General features: G+C 32.8%; 1 long non-coding RNA gene across 1 annotated transcript; it reads right to left on the bottom strand.

Moving 5' to 3' along the window:
* Nucleotides 1-2,516: 2,516 nt before the first annotated feature.
* On the bottom strand, nucleotides 2,517-5,826 carry LOC132614541 (uncharacterized). Its single transcript, XR_009572334.1, has 4 exons — nucleotides 5,696-5,826; nucleotides 4,234-4,364; nucleotides 3,973-4,091; nucleotides 2,517-2,869 (listed from the first exon to the last, which is right to left on the bottom strand). It is a non-coding gene; the product is annotated as an uncharacterized LOC132614541 (long non-coding RNA).
* Nucleotides 5,827-6,997: the final 1,171 nt, after the last annotated feature.

Below are 6,997 nucleotides of genomic sequence, written 5' to 3'. Positions count from 1 at the left end.
GCATGACTCCTATATTACGATTTCCTTTCTATATTTTCCATGACCTTCTTACATCCCAAAAGTTGAAAGTTAAAAATTCTTAAGAGCTTCTTATGAGAAAGAGATAAGATGTGTTCTATAATAATGATGGTGATGATGATTTTACTTCTAGAGATTCCAAAGCTTATGAATTGATGCTATTACGAGCTTAATGATCTTATTTCATAATTTCCTTAATGTTATTCATTGTTGGCCATCTCACCTCATGATATTAGTTCCTTCAAGGTGAGACCTAGCGATGATGTTTGATCCATAATATAATTGGAGGTTACCAACCTTGCATCACTCCGATATGATTGTAGCTTTAATTGGGCTTTCATGCATGCTTATTTTTATGTATGATTACACCGTGCCTAGTTGTCCGGGCAGACACCACTACGATGGGTGTAGTGGACGGCTATGATGATGATTACACCGTGCCTAGTTGGCTGGGCAGTCACCACTAGTGGGCGGCGTGAGATGATTACCCCAGACGCGAGCTAATGATGATATATGACTCAGACAATTTACTTATGTACATATACATGTGATATGATTTTGTTTTAAGAGTAAAAGTTAGCATGCATGATTCCGCCTTAAAGGGCGATCAATTACAAGTTCTCTTCATCTTATGCTCTCTTATTTCTTGATCATATTGTTATACATGCCTTACATACGCAGTACATTGTTCGTACTGACGTCCTTTCTTTTATGGACGTTGCATTCATGCCCGCAGGTAGACAAGGAGACGGCATAGACGCTTAGGAGCTTTATCAGCAGATATACAGGAGCACTCCACTACTCCGGAGTTGTCGCTTATTGGTATAGTCTTTTGTGTACGTATTTGGGGCATGACGGGGTCCTGTCCCGTCCTCATGATTTCAGTACTCCAGTTGTGTGAGTAGTAGATGTTATGTGATCTCTTAGTGTATATGCTCTGTTTATCATTTTGTAGCCTCGTGGGCTTATGTACATGCATGTTTTGAGAGATATTCGAAGATCATTTCATGATAAGTTTGTGTTGGGAATGGTATATGTTCAGGTTGAGTTTGATGAGAAGTCTGACAGGTGGTGCTCGGTATGCTAGCTCCGGGTACCCGTCATGGCACTCTAGTTGGGTCGTGACAGTTATATTTAATCGGTAGTACTATGAGCTACTTATGTGGTAACAAACATAATGTTATGTATGTATTTCATGCCGATTTTTGTATGCAAAAATGTATACTACAACTAAGTAGGGTGTATGTGCAATAAGTATTGATTTAAAGATATTACTAGCCAGTTACAAATCATATTGGATCCTTTGTTGAAATTCCAAAATATCACCTTTCATCATGAATTCACCTCAGTCCTTTCATACTTGTTTGATCCTTTTAATTACTTTGCCTCAGAGCTCTAATTGAAATTTAATAAATATATGCCATCATAGCACATTCTATTGAGCTATTGAACCACTATTAGTAGAAATGATAGTTATCATATTAGACTATAACTCCAGTCCATATTAGCTCATACCACATGAAAATTCCAAATCATCAAAGTTCACTATGCAATGTGATCAGTTCTTCTTTATAGTTTATACATGAAGTTCCGAAGTCAGAACCATGAATTTCAAATATGAAGAAAGAACTAACAAAATCATATACTTTGTAAATAGTTCAGATATTCAGGTAAAATTACATTCAATTAGTCATTCCACTTTTATTTCCAGTTGAGTAATAACATAATTCTCATTCTAGTGAAACACATAATGAATGACTAAGTCAAGTTAGTTGGACAATAAACCAGAAAAACAGCTATAACCATTCTTTTTTATGCATGAACTTTCTAAGCCAGTAACAGTCTTTCTCTACAACAGTTTCTAAAAATTAGCGATAGTAAAAATTAGATTAATCACATTTGAACACTGACACTTACCAGGACTAAATCAGAACAGATTCTGTAAAGGAGCCGCAAATTAAGAAAAAGAAGAAGAAGAAGAAGAAGAAGAAGAAGAAGAAGAATACCATTAAACTAAATCAGAAGCGAGAACATACCACACTAGAAACGAAATGAGAAGATAACTCACCAAATTATGGGTAGAACAAGGTGGAAGCAATGGAGAAGAGGCAAAGAGCTCAATTCCTAATTGTAATGGAAACTAAAGAGCGCGAAAAGGATTTGGTGAAAACTCATTGAAAAGAAACCAACTAGCCGCCTTTTCTTTGGCGGAAACTTTTAAAAAAAAAAATTGACTACGTTTTAGGCCAACTCATCACCAAAGTTCTTGAGAAAATTAATGATTTCAAATTCTTTAATATTTTAACTCAATAATATATATGTACTTAATATTGCCCGTGCACACGAGCCCAACATTTAAAAATGTGATACTAATTATTGTGGTTACTCTCTACTTGCACAGTTTCATTCACCTAAGATGTAACTTAAATCCTAAATGGCAATAACTACTTGAAAATAACCATAATTTCAAAAACTGTAAATAACAATAAATCTTGAAAAAGAGAATACCTAGGGTTTACTAATGCATCAATGATGCATAATTCCATATCTAAATAGAAATTTTAACATAATTCAAAACAAAAGAAAGAATTTTATAACATGTACATTTGAGTATAGTAAACCTTTGCTCCCTCCCAGACACTATTTTGGGGAAGCAAGCATCTCCAAATCAAACTATAACAATTTATTGATGAGACATCTCTCAGGAGAAAAGGAGGGTATATGAGGAGATTTGCTGCGGGTTGATCCAAACATATTATCATAGGTTGTTTCCTGTGAAAATGGCTGAATTCTCTATTTCTGTTGTGTCTATTTCTCCATTTCTCTGTTATGCAAGTCGTACCAGGGTGGCCTGAAATTTAAAACATCAAGGACATGATTTGAATCAAACATATACAGAAAAGATATAAGCCTTTAAATTAATTGCAGTAGCCCAACTGATACATGCCTTCTCTTTGATAATGATATTAAAATTCCAGAAAAGTTGGAGATATATAATTTTTGTCGGAAATACTAAATAAGCAAGCCACAAAATGGGCTCAAACAGATACAGTTGGGAAGCTACTTATCAGAAGACCATTAGTTAGTTCTATAGTTCAAAAGACCATTAGTTTCGTTATATCAATACATAAAGTTCACCTAACTGAAATATCCTTTCAGATGAACAAAACAAAGATGCATAGAAATTGTATAATACTTTGACATAGACAATTTAGTTGAAACAGTCTACTCGATCAACGTATCTTGGCATAAACAAAGCCATCCCACACACAAAAAAAAATGACGCACAGTAAAGGGGAGATTGAAATGTCACATTCAGTGTTTGAAAAATTATGAAGTTAATGGAAAGAACATTTACTTTGGATAAATAGTGAAAAAACTTATCATCTCTACACGTCTCTAAATGTTCAAGATATAAAGCGTATCCAAGCATTTAATGAGAACAATCAGTCATGAAAACTTACAACTGAACAAAAAAATTCATTGGGATTGTACCTTAAGTAGCAAAGTCAGGCCATTAATAATGCTAACATCTACTACCTCTAAAAGCATACACGATATCCTAAAAGATGAAAGTGAAACTAATGGTAGATTCAATGCACTAAAGATAAATATAAAGGTAAGCATCTAATGATAAATGATAGTTAAATAAACATAATATTACAGGCCAACTCACCAACCAAGGTTCTCCACACAACCTTTTCTAGTGCATCTAAGATATCTTTCAAAGAAATGAGAAGCTCAAGCAAATCTTTGATCAATTCTACAGATATTGCTCTTCCCAAAACCAACTTAAAAATCGTTCACTTTCACAATATTCAGGGATGATTTAAAATATCCAACAATAAGAAGATTATTGCAAGTTATGAGGATATTCTTTCACAATACTAATCCAACAGTAAGAAGATTATCGCAAGTAATGAGGTAAGATAGTATAAGACAACTAAAAGGTACCTTTAAGTAGAAAATTGCTATGCGCTCATGGATCTTCATTTGATCCTTCATTCCAGCTCTTGGTCTTTCTCGACTTCCTTTTTCAACTTCTTGAAATACCTCACAGTAAGGAGTAAAGTCTGCAAATACACGAAAATGAACAAATAATAACCGAAAATTATGAAAATATTAGAATTTGGACGGATGTATACGCTGGAATATGTAAGTTATAATGCAATTCCTTAATAAAATTAGTATCTTCTTTTACAAAGATGAAGCTACCTCCAAGGAACATGAAGTCATCAGCAAAAAATTTCATAGGCCATCAATTGTTTATACTGGATGATAATTTGATCTTTTCTTTTGGCCTTCCTTTCCCATGGGAAACTGCAAACACATGGCCCTGGGAGGACCTGGAGGGGAGAAACATGATTATGAAAGTAACAGCTAACACAATCTTCGCATTAGGATTTTCCTGCTTAAATTTCTTCTTGAATTTCTCACAATAAGATACACTATGAACAGTTGTCAGCCACACAGCTAAGGAGCAAGACTACATCATAAGGAACAAAAAGGAAATACTTAAATTTCTCCCAGGTAGCTTGACAAGGAAAAAAATGAAGCACTTTTGAAATCAGAGGGAAATGACAAAGTAACAGTAAACATCAATAGAATTAAAAATAGAACATAAAGGAAGCTTCATCGATCCTAGCCGCTTTTAATTTATTTAAAAAATAAAAAATCTTAATTTTTGTATCTACCAGAATAACAGGTAAATTACAATTAAAAAAAAAACATGAAAATTGACCTTCTCTTTCTTAATTATTTTTCAGCTTGCAAGCTAAAATATTTAATTGAAAATATAAACTTATCCATTACAAATTTGAAAAATATTGTATACTATACAATTTTCTACTAAATATTAGCAGCACATAAACTAATCTTCTGCAAAAATCAAAAAGCTAAAGCTTGTCGCACGGAAGAATTGTTCAAAAGATTGTACTACATAATACTCTTTCATCACGAATTTTGGAATTACACGGAAGATCGATTTTACATATATAAATGAACAAATAAACCCTAGAAATCACAGTAAAATAGGACTTGGATTGAGCATTAAGGGAGATACGTATTCTATGTTGCGAGTCAAACTCAAACTTCATTGCTGATGGACCAGCAACCAGTTTCCTTTTCTCTACATACATCACCTCTTAGGGATTCGTGTCGAGTAGACCTTGCTGCTGTGAGAAATCTTAATTCATGAGTTGTAGGGAGGGATTTAAGAATTTAACATAAAAGATACTACTATTGCTCCTTAACAAATTAACTAAAGATAAACCATGTTAACAAGTGTGTTGTATTTTCTTTCTAGGGAAACAAATAAGAATGGCTAATGAGTCATAAATTTTGATAGATAACTAAAATTAAAATACCAAAACATTAAGACACCATTTGGCAGACAGGCCATAGTAACAGTCCACATGAGAGGAAGAATGGGATCAAAATGCTACAAAATTGGACAAATAAATAGCAACCAAATCAACGAAAATCCAATTACTGGTAGCATCGTACCCATTTTATAACTAAACTTTTTTGTGAACCAAATTGAGATGTTCTTCAAAGTAACACTTAAAAGACAAAGAATCTCGAATATCCATTATCAAAATAGTATCGAAGTCAAAATCAACACTTAATATTTTTTTATCATTCTTTTTCACCAACAAAAAACTTCAAAAACAAATACCTGAAAATTGCAGCAACGGTCTGAGCCAGATGATCACTATATTTTTTTCCACTAAAAGCTTCTTGATTTGCTGATAGATTTTTGGAGAAGAAGGTGAGTACACTGTATTTCTAAGAAGGGGAGAAGCTTGTGGGTTTGGTTAAAAAGAAAAAGCTTGTCGGTTTGGTTATAAAATAAAAAGAAGCTTTTGGGTTTGGTTAAAATGTCATAATTGCCCTTAGGACAGACGACGGTCCTCCCCCAAACTCATGTTTCTATAATAGTAAAAATATTAATATTTATATATATATATATATATATATATATATATATATATATATATATATATAAACACGAATATAAATATTGTTTGACCAAAATATTCTTTAAATATTGTAAGATTTTTATATCCTTAATTATTTCACAACTTTGGACAAGAATATACAACGAAATGACACAATTGGAATAGTGCATGTTAGGATAAAAAAAAAAGAGAAAATTTCAATAATGTACAATCTAGCATACAATATTACATTTGCGTAGCCATATTTTTAGATTACACCCTGCATAGCCACTTTTTCATAATATACAACATTATACAACAATATATAACTTTAACATCTAGAGTTGACAATGTATCAACCTTGTATAAAAGTGTATAATAATGTATAGAGTGTGTAATAATGTATAAGAGGTGTTTATATCCAAGAAAATTCAATTCTATACAACAATATACAATATTTTTTCAATTGTAGTGAGGGTACAAATATACAACAGGCTTTTGCAGTAGGGGTACAAATTGGGCCATTTCGGGTAATTATTTTTTCTAAATAGTCATAGAGGGTTATTTTCCCTTAAAAATTGTAGTAGAAGAGGAACTTCATTCACCGTACTAAACTCTAATCATGACATGTATCCATTAATTTGGTATAAACACTCGGTGTCGCTAAGTATTTACCGTTAAACAAGGGAGTATGCTACATAGAAACTAATTAACTCCTTTCCTTAAGCAAAGAAGAAATTTTGATAATCGTGCTCTAATTTTTACTTACTTTGTGATATTCTTGGGGTCGTTTGGTTCATGAGATGAGGTGGATATCCCAGGATTAGATTTGGATTAAATTTATATATTTTTTTGGTTGAAGGTATAACTAATCTCAGGATAACTTTATATATTCAACCAAATAAAGTATAGATTTAATCTCACACTTAATCCTCCAAACAAAGTATAGGTTTAATCTCACACTTAATCCTAGAATATGACATGAGCCAAATACGTAGGTCATGAGGGCACCCACGCTATCTCCCATGGTGGGCGAACCC

This window comes from Lycium barbarum, chromosome 10, assembly GCF_019175385.1.
Source record: "Lycium barbarum isolate Lr01 chromosome 10, ASM1917538v2, whole genome shotgun sequence".
NCBI lineage: Eukaryota > Viridiplantae > Streptophyta > Magnoliopsida > Solanales > Solanaceae > Lycium > Lycium barbarum.
Note: the sequence above shows the minus strand (reverse complement) of the source record. Positions and strands in the feature narration are given on the sequence as shown.